Source organism: Triturus cristatus, chromosome 7 (assembly GCF_964204655.1).
Source record: "Triturus cristatus chromosome 7, aTriCri1.1, whole genome shotgun sequence".
Classification (NCBI taxonomy): Eukaryota; Metazoa; Chordata; class Amphibia; order Caudata; family Salamandridae; genus Triturus; species Triturus cristatus.
Window position 1 is genome coordinate 1,167,349,722 of NC_140590.1, and position 15,950 is coordinate 1,167,365,671.

Sequence of the window (15,950 nt, forward strand, 5' to 3'; positions counted from 1 at the left end):
TTCAAACAGCTGCAACGGATACCGGTGGTCGCCGCTAGGGTTGGGTACTGCTATATAATCTATGCTAAGTGTACAATCTGCAGCTCATATGCCTCGAACGGAATATGCTACTTACCAGTATGCATCTGTTCTTGGCATGTAGAGCTGCAGAGTTGTACACGCCCACCCGCCTCCCCGGCTACCTGTATCCGTTCCAGTACATCTTATTTAGATACAACACATGGGTTTCTCACTGTTATTACTACGCTCCATCATTTCCCTGTTGGCGAAAAACAATCTGAGGATGGAGCCGAAGCCCGTGCGCAGTACGGACCGAAGGAGGAGTCACCAAACTCGTGACTTCCAAAGACTGTCCAAGAAGAAAAACAAACTGCAAACATCCGGGCCCAACACCAGATGGCGATCTATGCTAAGTGTACAACTCTGCAGCTCTACATGCCAAGAACAGATGCATACTGGTAAGTAGCATATTCCTTTCTCGTAGCTATCACTTCCCTTAGAAGGGTTGGTGAAATACAAGCGTTCACTATACAGGAACCCTTCCTACAAATACATCACAGCAAGGTCATACTTCGTACAAATCCGAAGTTTCTACCCAAGGTCATTTCCCCCTTCCATCTTAATCAATCGGTGGAATTACCTGTCTTCTTCTCGCAACCTCAATCTGTTGCAGAAAGGGCTTTACACACACTTGATGTTAAGAGGGCTTTGCTGTATTACATACAAAGAACGCAACCTTTCAGGAAGACTAAACAATTGTTCGTCTCCTTCTCTCCACCACATAAAGGCAACCCCATCTCTAAATCAGGGATAGCTAGGTGGATTGTAAAGTGCATACAAATTTGCTATCAAAAGGCAAAAAGAACATTATCTGTTCCACCTAAAGCCCACTCTACTAGAAAGTTAGGGGCTTCTATGGCTTTTCTAGGGAACATACCCTTAGATGACATCTGCAAAGCAGCCACATGGTCAACACCGCACACCTTCACAAAACATTACTGTGTAGACGTGCATTCCAAGCAGCAAGCTAGTGTGGGCCAGGCTGTACTAAAGACACTTTTTCAAACCACTGCAACGGATACCGGTGGTCGCCGCTAAGGTTGGGTACTGCTATATAATCTATGCTAAGTGTACAATCTGCAGCTCATATGCCTCGAACGGAATATGCTACTTACCAGTATGCATCTGTTCTTGGCATGTAGAGCTGCAGAGTTGTACATGCCCACCCGCCTCCCCGGCTACCTGTATCCGTTCCAGTCCATCTTATTTAGATACAACACACATGGGTTTCTCACTGTTATTACTACGCTCCATCATTTCCCTGTTGGCGAAAAACAATCTGAGGATGGAGCCGAAGCCCATGCGCAGTACGGACCGAAGGAGGAGTCACCGAACTCGTGACTTCCAAAGACTGTCCAAGAAGAAAAACAAACTGCAAACATCCGGGCCCAACACCAGATGGCGATCCATGCTAAGTGTACAACTCTGCAGCTCTACATGCCAAGAACAGATGCATACTGGTAAGTAGCATATTCCTTAGTTAGATTCCTCACCGACCCACCCAGCCTCCCCGTTCTGCGACCCGACATCTAGGGTTAAGGTTCTCCCTTTCAGGGCCCTAGATTTTTTGGCACCAGTGTCGGTCTCTTGCATGGCTCCGCGTCCCTGGCGCGGAAAGCTATGTATAAGAACTGACGTCCGCGCGCGAGGGCGGCGTCTAAGTACTCCGTCATTCCTGTGCACGACGCTGAGGACGGACGTGGAGCCGCAGACGACGCCTAGCGACGCACAAGGGGTATTGCTACAAAAATCTTTCCGGATCCAGCCTGACGCTTGGGGATATTCTAAGGTGAGGAATCTAACTAACTAATGTTTCTTACAGATACATCGTTACCGAAGGTAAGTAACTTGTTCTTTAGGCAGAATTTTGAAATAGGTTCTCAGAGAGGGAGTAACTTTTACTCTTTGGTCTGGCGTACGTTTTTTTTATTGCTATTTTCTTTGAATTAGCTTTAACTTTACCAACTGAGTAATCTTTCACTGTACCATGTGGAATTTCAGATTGTTATATTGGCTATTGGATTCGCAGGGTCGACCAAAGCCGTTCCTTCCTTCTCTTTATCTCTCAAACTCCATAAAGCATAGTGTGAGAACACCTCCCTCTGAGCAGCCCCACTCACCGCCTTTCTTCTACCTCAGAGCGCCTTCTCTCCGGTATGGTCAGCTACCTCCAGTTCCACCGCTGGCTCTTGCTCCAGGAAAAGGGGGCTGGCTTAGTCTGCCTACTGACTCACCCCTGTCTCCCTCCGGGTGCTTCACCGACCCACAGTCTCTCCTGGTTGTGTAGCCCACGCCGCTACTTCATCGTGGAAGTATCAATTTGAGGAAGCTGAAGCTTGTTCTCCATCCTCTACAATACAGTTGCTCCATAATTGCCTGTCTAATCGTGCCAGAATGGCAGATGCATTAGCAAACTTTATCTGCAGAAAGAAAGTTGACCTTTTTTCCATCGATTCCTATTTGCGTACTACTTTGTCTGGAGGGCACGGAGCACAAAGTCGAAGGTTTGCATGATCTCCTTTGCACTGCAGTGGAAACCACTGAGTTGATCACTTGATTTAATGTAAATAGTGGTGCTGTAATGGTAGTCTTGTATTTCTTTTCAATCCGCAAATGGATTGACTGTCTGTTGCATGGTTTTACATAATAGCTAGGCCTTTCTCCAAGAGGTTTCTCATATTGGGATTAACCTGGCGCTTCTGTGAAACTAGATTTGCACTGCTGATGCTGGTAGACTAAAGCATTGAGATGATTTCTGTAGGAAAGTGGGTTTCTGTTGATGTATTCCCCCACTTGTTGCCTTATTTCTGATGCCATTTGTCTGAGTTTGCACAGTGTCCATGCCAGTCAGGTTCCCAGTGCCGGTGTTCTTTCCCTAAACTGTACCATTGTTTCCACAATTGGCACACCTCTGGCTCATATACTAGTCCCTTGTAGAAGGTACCACAAACACATACACACTGCCATTGCAGGCTATGTATTATATTGTATTGTATTGTAATTGCATTTGTATAGCTCTTACTACCCCTAACGAGGCGTTGAATCGCTTTTTCGGCGAGTAGCATGCTACTCTGGGACCCATAGAGGATTAGTGTTGAATTAGTATTGTGAAACATGCAAGTGGTGGATAGGTTAGTGAGATATTTGGATTCAGAAGGATAGCAGAAGGATAGAAGAGGAAAAAAGGTTTGTATTTATATAGTGCTTGTTACCCCTGATGGGTCTTTAAAGCACGCTACTCTGGAAACCGTTAAAGGATTAGTGGTGAACTAGTATAGTGAAATATGAAAGTAATTTGAGTGGTGGATAGAAGTCAGTTATTTGGAGTGAGTAGGATAGCGGAGGGATAGAAGGGGAAGAAAGGTTTGCATTCATATAGCACCTGTTACCCCTGATGGGTGTTGAAGCGCTTTTCTGGCGTGTAGCACACTACTCCGGAACCCATAAAGGATTAGTGTTGAAAATTAGTATAGTGAAATATGAAGTCATTTGAGTGGTGGATATGTTGTTCAGTTATTTGGATAGAGAACGTTAGGTGGCGGGATAGAAGAGGGAAAGAGGTTTGTATTTATATAGCGCTTGCTACACCTGATGGGATTTCGAAGTGCTTTTTTGGCGAGTAGCATGCTACTCTGGAACCCATAAGGATTAGTGTTGAATTAGTATGGTGAAACAGGAGTTATTTGAGTGGTGGATATGTTAGTCAGTTATTTGGATTGAGAAGGGTTGGGGAGGGGTAGAAAAGGGAAAAAGGTTTGCATTTATATAGCGCTTGTAACCCTGATGGGGTGTTGAAACGCTTAATTGGCGAGTAGCACGCTACTCTGGAACCCATAAAGGATTAGTGGTGAATTAGTATAGTGGAATATGGAATTTGAGAAGTGAACATGTTGGTCTGTTAGTTTGATTGATGAGGATAGTGGAGGGATAGAAAAGTGAAGGCTTATTTTTTTGTCATAGCAGTACGAGAAGGCTTTTTGAATGAGTAATAAGGGTTTTTGTAGGGGAAGAGTTTAGAAATGTTTGTATTGGGCGATCGGTATAGTAAAAAGAGGTGTCAGATAATGCAAGGAGGGGTAGAGTAGGAGAGTCTAGAAAGGGTTATTTTGGGGATCATAGTGGTATGGGGTTTGGGATAAATGAGTGGATGTAGAGGATATATTGATAGATGTATAGGATGAGAGATAGAGTAGTGCATTGGAAAGAGTAGTAAAAAGAAGTTTGAGATAAGTCAGAAAGTTGGGCTAGAAGATACATTGAGAGAAGTCTAGGCTGAGAAATAGGATAGTGCATTGGAAATGCCAAATTAGAAGTAATTGATAAATATATAGATCCATAAGTACATTGAAAGTATATAGATGCATAAAAGAGGTAAGTATATTTAGGTTAAATATATTAATAGAGGTACAGGATGAGAAATAGGGCAGTGCATTGGATATGCTTTTTCAGGAGAAAAATAAAAGACCCACAGATCCAAGTACATGGAAGTACATAGATGCACAATGGAAGCAAGTACATGTAGACCAAAGATGATTTTTTTTTTTTAAACATAATTATTCTACCTGTTTATACAAAGCAATAAACAAAGATGGGTACATATCTATAGTGAAAATAAATGCTTGTATACAGAGGGATATGCTGTCAATTTATATTTGCGTATGGTGCTTAGGTGGGGAAGATCCAATTCTTGAGTAGTTTTCTGAAGGTAAGGTAGTTGTTGGTGAATCTTATGTTGGGTGGGTAAAGAGTTCCATAGTTTGGCTGCTTGAACAGAGAAGGATGTGCCACCCATGTTTTTTTTGTGTATCTTGGGATTTTGAGGTGAGATGCCCCTTTAGAGCGGAGGTTCCTGTGTTGAATTTGTTTGGTGATTTTATTCCTGATGAAAAGCGGTCCCATTCCATGTATTGCTTTGTGGGTGATACAAAGTAGCTTGAACGTGGATCTTCTAGCAACCGGTAAACAATGGAGGGCTTTCAAGGCAGGTGAGATGTGGTCTCATGGTATGATAAGAGTAGTCTGGCAGCAGAGTTCTGAATCCGTTCAAGTCTTTTCATGGTCATGTAGCTCAAATAAGTCTACATGGCACACATTCCTGGGGGGCGTACCTACACACCACTGCCTGTGGCATAAAGTCACCTTCCTTGCAGGCCTTATAACCCTAAGGCTAGGTGCACTATACCACAGGTGAGGGCATAGCTGCATGAGCAATATTCCCCTACTCTCTGAGTCAATTCATGGACACTAAGTGCAGTGAGGCCATTTTGAGAACATGGGCTGGGAGGTTGTCAACACAAACGCCACAGCTCTATGATGGCTTGACTGAAGTTTGGTATGAACCTTCTCAGCATAGTAAACCCACACTGAATCTAGTGTAGGATTTATTATAAAAAGCACCCAGAGGGCATCATAGAGATGCCCCCTGAAAAAACGACCAGATTTTTGTGTATTGGCTGACCTGTCTCCGCCCGCCCGCCAGCCAGCACCAGACAGGTTTCTGACCTCATGGGATGAGAGCCTTTGTGCTCCTGGAGGTCAGAAACAAAGCCTACTCTGGGTGGAGGTGCTTCACACCTCCCCCTTCCAGGAACCGCAGCACTTGGCGGTGAGCCTCAAAGTTATGCTGATTTGGGCAGCTCCAACTAGTGGAGATGCACCCCCCTGTCCTAGCCCCATTTTGTGGCAGCAGGACAGGTGGGAAAATTTGTAAGCAAGTTAGGAGTGCCCTCCTTGGCCTGGCACACCCCTAGGGTGGCCAGGAGCTGAGGTGAAACCCTCTTTACAGAATTATTCATCTTGATTTGGAGAATTGGGACCAATTGGAATAAGGTTGTATCCCACTCCCCAAAAGGAGGGGGTGCCTAAAGGGTGTAGTCACTCTACTGGGACAGTATCCATTGGCTACTGACCTCCAACCTCAGTAACGGCCTTAAATCTTCTTTTGAAGTGCTCCCCTGAATCGTCCTTCATATTCGATGACCTATGAAGAAGGCCGGAAGAGCCATGCAGCAGTAGAGAAGACGCCAACAGACTTGGCCCCAGCCCCACCGGCCTGTCTCCTCCAGTGACGTTGCTCAAATCGGCATGTCCCACGGCCTGCAACCCTCAAACTCAGGAGACTCCTTCAATAAAGACTCTCTCCTGTGGACACCGGATTTGTCCAGCAAAAGCAACCTCCAACAAAGACTCCAGTGCCTGCCGGAACAGCAAGTCCTCACTACTCTGCACCCTCTGCCCATAGGCCAAGACCCGAGTGGCCCCACTATCCAGTGTTTGAGCTTTGTACGACATTTCCTGAGCTTTCCTACGACGCCTGCAGCCTTGTCTTGAAGAGTCCCCCTGACTTTGACTGGATCCGGTGAAAGAAACCAGACGCTGAAGGACACCCCTTCACCGGCAGCCCCCAGCCCATGGGTGCCTGACCGACGGTGTCCTGGTGACTGGCAAGAATCCAACTTATCTTTCCAGTCATTGGTTCCCTTCAGCCAGTCTTTTGGTCTGAGCCTGCAGCAGTTTTCCTCAATCGAAGATCCTGATTGACTTTAATTGAGAGTCTGACACCCAGTTGCATCCTGCACCTAGCCGCCCGTGTACCGCTGGAGGGGAGTTACGAGTGCCAACTTGTGGCCCCCTTTGTGGTATTAGAATCCATGGCCCTTGCTCTGAAACGGCAGGTGTTTACCTGCAACCTGTGCACTTCTAAGTATCCCCCATCTCCATAGACCTGCATTGAGTGCAGAAACCTCCTTTGACGTCTGCACCCGGGCGCCCCTGTGCCGCCAAGGTTGCACCCTTGGTGTCTTTCTGATCCTTGCCTTGTTTGTTCTACAACCTAGACTCTGAACCTGAAACTGGTGTACTTAACTGAAAGTTACTTACCTACCTATAACCAATAATGAAATGGAGACATTTCTATAATAGATCACCGACTCAGTTAATCAGAAGCAGTCTGTGAAAACACCAGGACGAAACAATCTTTATATAAAATTCTACAAGTCGGATGCGTTTTACTCGAGCCTCACTGAAATTATATGTGTCAATAAAAGAAATGGGAACAGTACCCTGTGATATTGAAGAAGTAGTTGCTATGGTAATACAGCTAGGTTGAAGAATAGACTGATGGGAATCCTGTAGGCCGATTTTCTTGATTAACATTAAGACTAAGGTGCACACTAAAATCCTTGCTAAGTTTCACATAAAGGTGATCAGACTCCTGGCCAGAGCAGCTTTATGCCACATGGATCAACTAGACACAATATACATAGACTGAAGAATTCTTTAGAAATGACGAGGGTCCTTGAGAGAGTTAGTGCAATTTGTTGAATAGACTTAGGAACAGAAAAGCATTTGACAAATTAAACTAGAAATGCCTATTCACCCTCCTAGAGCAACTGCAGCTGGCCCCATGTTCCTGACCTATACACATTTTACTTTATGCAGCAGTTAGGGTGCGGGTATAAGTGAATGGGATCCGGTCTGAACCCTTTCACATCCTATGAGGCTCCAGGTAGGATTATTGCCTCTTACCATATCTTGCTGTAGTGATTGAACCATTGGCCGCACTGCTTAGAACAAACTTTGAGGGGACATTATATAAATGGTCTACAGGTGTAGAGGATAAGGTGTAATATGCAGATGTCAAACCACAAGAGCCATGGGCAATCTCCACAGTTGGGAACCAGAGGCTTAGGGTCTATGGTGAGTAGGCCTCCACTAAAATCCTGTCGCACTAAAATCCACTGAGTGAGATTAATTATTTTACAACATCTTATTTCAACATTACTAGTCTGTTCCTGAACACACACAGAGTTTGACTGGATGTCCTCACACACTTAAAAGGTGCCATGCTTCATCGTAGGATATTCCTACGCTCTCCAAAAACTTTGGTTTGATGGAGAGCGGACCTACACCCTGAGATCAGGAAGGCACTTATTCTGACCTTAGATTTGTGCAATAAGTTAAAAACCGATGTGGTTGCCCAGTATGATTTTACTTTGTAGGGTACCACTTGGAATTAACAAATTGAATGGGGAGTATCTGAGAACAAGTACCCTATCCCCGCTATGATGTCAACCTGTTCTACCTAGTGGCTCAGAGTCCATGCAATTCATCAGGACAGTTGTCGGATTCACTGTAAGTCTATACCCCTTTGTATACATTAATTATATAGTGACATACTTGCCACCCCCAATAGTTCATAGGTTACCTAAAAAAAAAGAATATAAAATGTTATCAATACTCCTACTGACTGATAAACCTGTACCTAGAGTTCCTCCATCTTACTTTCGAAAACTGCATGCGGTGCAATCGTGGCACTTCACTCGTGTATCACACTCATACAATATTGTGTATTGTCATGCTGTGAGAACCAGCGCTCACACTCTTACCCTAATTGAAGGTCATCTGGGCCCCATGTAGAAAGGCCCCAGGAACTCCTGTAGTCTTACTCTGGAAGAGGAAAAGAAAGGATTGTCACCCCATAGTTGTAAACATTGCGGTTATAAGTCGCTCTACCCTCCATTACCCACTTACTACACCTTGGTGCGTTACTCGCCGTCAGTCCAAACCTTTTAGGCAGGACACATCAACAAGTCCACGAGTGGGAACTCCACCCACAGATCATACAACGGTTGTTTGAGCACTCCGAATGGGAGTCACTTTGCCACTCCTGAGAATGCAAAATGCCTGAACTTCGCCTCCAAGTACCCACACCAGCGGTCCCTGGGCGATGTGTCAATTGGTCAGGGATATTTGCATATGCTTTTCGGCCTCTCACACTTCTTTCCCTAAGTGGTGCAGGTGATGTGCAATCCTCACAAACCCTCATATTAGTAGCCCTGGTATTCTGCCCTATTGGAAAAGTCCATCAGCCCACACAAGAAACTAACCACTGCCTGAGGCCAGATCAGACACCCCGATCCCAAACAGTTAAATCTCGGGATCTGGCACATCAGGTCTTAGAATGTGGCTACCTAGGTTTACATGGACATCCTGTGGGGGTCTCATAGATCCACTATACATGCTTGCTACGCTGCCAAGTGGAAATGGTTCATCCACCTCTGTACTGCAAACAACATAGACCTTCTTACACCTGCCATTCAAAACCTTACATAATTACTTCATTTATAAAAGACCGGCTTGGCATATACTTCAATATGCCTTAATTTAGTAGTAATATCCGCATACTTGCGGTACAGGTAGCATTCCTCCTTTATTCCGATTCCTTTGATTAAAGCTTTCATGGAGGTCTACAAAAGTTATCTTTCAGAGTCCCACCAACTCCTCTATGGAATCTTAATGTTGTACTCACCAGACTGGTTCCTTAATTTAAGCTTCTACGTTCCTGATGGGTTAATGCCGTCTCATTGAGATTTTTTCTTCCTAAATTAATCCAAAAAAAATACCTTTTATCCTGTGGACAGTAAGAAAATGGAGATTGCTTCACTGATTCTTGCCAAACTAGACTATTGGAATGGGCTCCATCTTGGTATGCCTGAGAAGCAACTTAATAAGCTGCAAATGACTCGAAATGCGGGCGCTAGGCTCTTGCTGGGAATTCCCAAGTTTCACTCGGTCAAAAAACATCTGCAAAAACTGCACTGGCTCTGTTAAGAGCCTTATCTTTAAGCTCCACTTCATGATATTGGTCCTAAGTTTCTGAGATTCCTGCTATACTGGTATGCCACTAAGAGACCTCTTTGCTCAGATGGAGCTAAATTGATAGCAACTCCTAGATTTTTCAAAACCAGCTGGGGTGGTGGAAACTTTAGGGTGGCAGCCACTAAACTCTGGAATGATTTTCCTTTCTTTATTAGAACACTTCCAACCTTGTTTGCTTTCAGGAAGGCTCTGGAAACCTGGTTGTTTAACAAATAGAGACCTGTGCCTTACATGAACCTGCCTACTCTGGACCTCAGCGCCCAGACACCTGGGTTTTTGTGTACCTAATAGAGTACTAAAATAACATAACACAGCTTCAATACCTTTCTGGGAAGATGGCGTTTCTTGTGGCAATAATTTCCTTCACCGCATTAGTGCGATAAAGGCTCTCGTGCTCCAGGAGGCCTTCAAAACGCAAATTCTTGCTTAAGGTAGTCTTCACGGTGCACCTTTACCAGACGATCATGGCCTTCGCAAAAGGCAAAGCTTATGTATCTACAGCAACACATGCTATGAACGGGGAAATGTTACCCCGTAAGCATCGGCTCATAGTGTATAGTGCTATTCACATGTCTTCCCACCTCTCCAGACATGTATGTATGGATGTAACCTCAGATCTCTTCATGCAGTACAAACGGGCATCATTCAATCTTCAGTCACCACCCCCAATCTACTCGCACCTGCTGTGCGGAAAACAATCTAATAATGTAGTCGATGTTCATGCACACTGGCAACTAAGGGTGAAATCACTCTACCTCAAGACTTATTTAAAGAAAAACAATGTAAAAACTTCTGATACAAATACGCGATGGTAGGAGCATGCGGAGTATGTGAATCTACAGCATTAAACGCTGCGAACAGATGCTTACTGGGTAACGTTTTTAGGGGGATGTTCTTTGAATCACATTATGGGGTTTTCCTGTTTTCAGCTTCTTATTTGTTACCTATTTTCAATCATACCATCCTTTCCTACAATTAACACTTTTCCCTTCTTTTTTGACTTTACTTGAATTTTCTCTTTCAAGTATTACATTTCTCAGCTCCATGCAGGTCTTATTTCCCAGCACACAAACTCCTCTTTCCAGCAGTCCAGTTCCACGCCATGGAAAGCATGTGCATGGATGTAACAACTAGTAAGTTTTGATTGCTAGCGATAAAAAGTCAATAGTGGGTATTTAAAACACCTTCCTGCTACTTTTTTCTTTAGGCAAATGGCAAAGATCATCTACTTAGAGCATGAGTTGCACATTGTGGAGTGCTACGTGTGTTTCATGCTGACTGGTTCTTTGCCGTAAATGTGCACTTGCTGGACATTTTTGACAGTTTGCACAAGTCATGTGTATCTTTGTGATATGTGCAGCGTTCACTGTTCTAGTGCATTTTCCATCTTGGGGGGGAAGAAAGTTCACGGTCTGAAGCACTTACTAGGCAACATAGCACAGTGGCTGCCAATAAAAGCTGGCTCTGTATATGGTATACCACTAGGGTTATACGACCCTCACTTTACCTCTGCTGCCTCTGTTGACCTTCATGCAGCCTCCAGTGTGACGCCTGCAGCCTGTCTGTCCAACCGAATTAAAAGTATTTTTCCTCTATTACTGGGCGTCGCACCTCATGGTTATTAACCAGTGGCTCCATGTGCCGGGGGATGACCCCGCATACCGTATGGATCGACAACTACTCGGCCCCGGAGGGGTGATGGGAGCCCTTTACAACCCAAAAAGGGGTCGCGTTCCGGCGGGGCCCACAGCCCATACCCTCCGGATATGGCACGCGGCGCAACGGGCGATGGGCTGGGCTGGAAAGATTACCCAGGCAACGCCGCTTTGGGACACTAGGCAGCTCGGGGTACTTCGCACTACCAAGGGGTTCCACCAGTGGGATCTTATTGGTATCTCCAGGGTGGGAGACCTCTGGCGCAAGGGAGAGGTGATCACTTTTGCCCAACTGCAAGCGGATTACGACTTGGCGGACACCGAACACTTCCGATATTTACAAGTTCAACACGCTCTTCAGGCGGCGATTCCACGTGGGACTCGGCTCCCTGAGTCATCGCCCTTGGAGGACCGGCTCCTCATGGAGCATCTGCTCCAGAGAGCGACGTCCCTAACGTACCGGAAGATAATAAATAACCGCTCCGACCCTTTTTCCGCCCTCAAGGGGAAGTGGGAGGCAGAACTTGGAGAATTTGATGAGACGGACTGGAATTCCGCGCTCTCATCCCCCAGGGAGGTGGGCATATCTTCCAAGCTCAGACTGGTCCAACTCAAAATTTTGCACCGCACATACTACACCCGTACCCTTCTATTCAGACTCCACCGGGTGGAGTCCCCGCTGTGTCTCAGGAACTGTGGCCACGAGGGGACCTTCTTGCATACCCTCTGGGAGTGCCCTGTCGTGGCGACTTATTGGAAAGGGGTGTTGCGTATTCTCTCCCAGGTAACAAAAATTCCCACGCTGCCGGAACCTCGGCTGTGTCTCCTCAATGTCTGGGAACAGACGGACCACAAGAGGGTGACCCAGCTTTGGGTGACTTTGGGGCTCATGCTTGCAAAGCGTAATATAGCCCAGAAATGGGGATCGGGGCAGGGGCCTACCCTGACGCACTGGATCCGAGATATGGACCTTGTAATGGTGACCGAAAAAACTGTGTATGTCCATAGAGGGTGCCCCAAGAAATGGTCCCAGGTCTGGGGTGGATGGAATGTCTACAGGGGAAATATCTGTGAGCCCCCACCGGATGCAGCGGACTCGGATCTCAGTGACCAGGACTAATGGCTCCACTGCTGGAGATGTGCGGGGAAGGAAACGATGGTATGATGTCATTGGGCTGTTTATTTCTCTCTGTGACACCTGTATTGTCATTGCTCCGGTACCTCGTAACCTTTGTATGCCATGCCTTGCACTAAACGAGTGGTGTTTGTTTTATGTGTTGTTGATAAACCCAATAAAAATATTTTAAAAAAAAAAAGTATTTTTCCTAAAAAACGTACTTACCTTTTTGTGAAGTTCTTGTTTTTAAAATAAAACTCAGAGCTTATTTTTCTATAATTGGTGTGGATCTCCCTTTGAGTCCTGTCCGTTATTGGTCAACGTGTGTGCAGTAAATGTCTCACAATCCTCTGTGTTTGACCTTGGCTGCTCACCCACACTACCACTAAGGGAGCACTTTGGGTTCCTCATTGAGCCCCGTACACTTTTGGGGAACCGCTGAACTCTGCGCACTGTGTAACTACCTAGTGGCATACCCTACACAGAGCCAGTTTTCTACACAGAGGCACTTGACCCAGGGGTCCAGAAACATGTCTGGTGGTAGCAGGCTTCCTAAAGCCAGTCTTACCACACCAGGGTTGGTAGGTTTTCCGGGGGTACCTCTGAGATGCCCTCTGAGCACATGTTACAGTAAATCCCACACTGGCATCAGTGTGGGGTTGAGAGGAGAAGTTTGGTACCAAAACACTCCTTCATTCAGGAAAGCCATCCTGATGCTGGGGTAGAGTTGTCAAGTTTCCTGCCCATGACCTCTCTATGGCTTCCCTGGCACTTACAATATCTAAGAATGGACTTGTATATTATAGGGGCACATCTGCTCATGAAGATATGACCACACCTGTGGTATAGTGCACCCTGCCTTAGGGCTGTAAGGCCTGCTAGAGGGGTGACTTCCCTAAACCTTGGGCAGTGCTAGATGGCATGGCACACAGGCAGTGTGCCATGTCAAGTTTGTCGTTTTGTCTCTTACCGAAAGAGCAATTTAGATTTTCGGCTGCCCTTGGATATCGGATGACATTAAAAATGTCACCTCAAAGCTTTTTGTGACATTTTTCAAAAGGCCCATCTGTTTTAAGTGATCCTTGTCACTTATTATTAGTAACATTAACCTGCCTGACTGATGTTGCTGTACATTTTACAAAATAGGACCCGTTCAGTTCTTTAAAAAAGCATTGTGGAAAGTATTTCAAATAAGATACTTACCTGCATAATTATGTACTTTCTTTTGTTATTTTCATCTATTAGGGTCTCGTCTAGCGCTGGGGCGTGCTTGCGCTCCTCGCTCTGCGAGGCTTATTGTAGTCGAGCAGATTTCAGAAGGGGACTTGAAGCCCCGCCCATCATTCCCATTGGCTGGCGTCCTACTTTATGCTAAACGCTGGCCTCTGGTTGAAAGTGAAGCTTTTTTGTTACCGCTCTGTCTCCTTTTGGCCCCGCCCACCCAGACTGGATAGTTTGCTTGCAGCGTTATCCTGTCTCCTTCATGTAGTCGGTAAGCACTTTTTTACGCTATGCTATAGGAACTGGTCCTAGGGACCTGAGCATGCTCTCCACTCAGCTGACGTGCTGCGGCGCGGCACCGCAGGCCCTGGCCGCCGTCAAGCAGGAGCCTGAGTGGAGCGACAGCGACCTCTCCTCGTTCCTGCCCTCGTAGATCACCGCCTGTGCCCAGACTGCAGTGCTGCTGCTGCCCGGGCAGCCTATCAGCCCACCTCCCCGGAGTCCAGCTCCTCCTGCACCAGCAGCCGCTCGCCCAGCTTGTGCAGGGGCGGCAAGGAGCTGTACAACAAGAAGAGCCTGGGCTGTGGCAGACCCAAGTACCGCCAGTGGTGGGAGCGCAATAAAATCGCCGTGCTCAAGAGCCGTGACAAGGCGCGTAACCAGGACATGCAGCAGCGGCTGCTGGAGCTCTCCAGCGAGAACGAGCGGCTGCACAAGTGCATCGAGCTGCTCTCCTGGGACCTGGCCGGCCTGCAGCACTCCTTCAAATAGCTGACGGCAGCCGCCACGCAGGCCTTTAGCCCGCTGCAGCAGCAGTCCAGCGTGCCCAGCAGTATCGACTGCCGGTGACTGCGCGTACAGAGGCACCCCGGACTCTTAGGACTATCGGCGGGCGAGAAGAGCCACTTGGTGAATGTGATTTTTTTGTTTTGCCAAGGACATATTTGAAGCTATTTTTCATAATATATATATTTTTTAATTAACCCCTTCAGTGCCCATGACGAGCTGGACTCGTCATGGGCTGCGGTGGCGCTGTGCCCATGACGAGTCCAGCTCGTCATGAACTCCGCCCACTAATACAAAGCGCGGCACTGGGCGGGGAAAGGGGCGGGCATGCAAGGGGTTAACATTGAGGTTCCTTCGTACGTTTTGCACCTTGTCGGAACCAGCCTATTTCCTATGAACACATGTCCATGCCTCTTAGGATTCATTTAGCTGACAGGAGTTTGTAGCAGAAAGTCGCCCAAAATGTTTGGGCCCTGTTGGATGCAGCCTATGTCCTCGTGTCTCATCTCCTTGTTGACTTTGAGAGGTTTTACTTTAAAATGCACCTCCTGGACTTCCTGTGCATGAATGGAATCTGCAATTTGGGCCCAACTCACACCAACACTGGCACTTTGAGAGCAGGAGGTGGGAAACATTTGCTAAGAAGATTAGCCCATGTTGCTTAACAAAGGGAGAAATGTTTCCGCCAGAGAAAAGGTTTGCACTCTTAGCTGGCGTTTGTGTTTGCATGCGTAGTGTGCCGCGTTACCAGGTCCACAGCCCTAAAAGTGAAAAAAAAAAGCATTTTAAAGTGAGAACAATCACCCTAAGCTGGCGCGCTTCGCTTCACTTTCTTCCCGTTGGGTTTTAACGTTGCCAGATGTATTTACTCTGCTGAAAGGCATTTCTACTTTTCCCCGCATTATAAATGACAATGTCTTTTATTTACCTTTGATTTTGATAACAAAATAAAAGGCATTGTCATTTGCAATGCCAGTAGCTTAAACTCTCGCAAATGCAAGACCTAGTATGTCTTAAGAGCCTCCCAGTGATTTCTATTCCCTAAAATGAAATACAGCAGCATGTGTGCACTGTAAGTTGTACAAAATTGAAGAGGAGGTCTGATGAAAGTTTTCTGTAGTGGGGAAGTGTGAGGGAGACCGGGACCTTGACATCAAGATTCAAATTATGGCTTAAAAAGATGTGTGCGAGGGTGACAAACAGCCTACCCATTTCAACAAGCTTTTTTAAGGAATGCTGAAAATAAATACACTAAGTGCAGTTTGCGGTACTTTTCTCATTTCTGACTTTGGCCTAAAAACATTAATATTAGTTTCCACAACTGCTTCAGCTGGATTTACTTGTCTCCACATAAATTTGAAACAATTCCTGCACATCTGGCCTGCCTCTACTCAAGTGCTCAGTCGTTATAAGCTTCATAGACGGCAGAGCGCCGTTTGGGGTGCAGTTAG

General features: G+C 46.2%; 1 protein-coding gene and 1 pseudogene across 3 annotated transcripts in view; both read left to right on the forward strand.

Annotated features, from left to right (window-relative positions):
- FBRS (fibrosin) overlaps window positions 1–15,950 on the forward strand; it is a 460,820-nt gene that overhangs the window by 312,146 nt on the left and 132,724 nt on the right. The window lies entirely within an intron of this gene.
- On the forward strand, window positions 10,185–14,562 carry LOC146811343 (CCAAT/enhancer-binding protein delta-like; annotated as a pseudogene).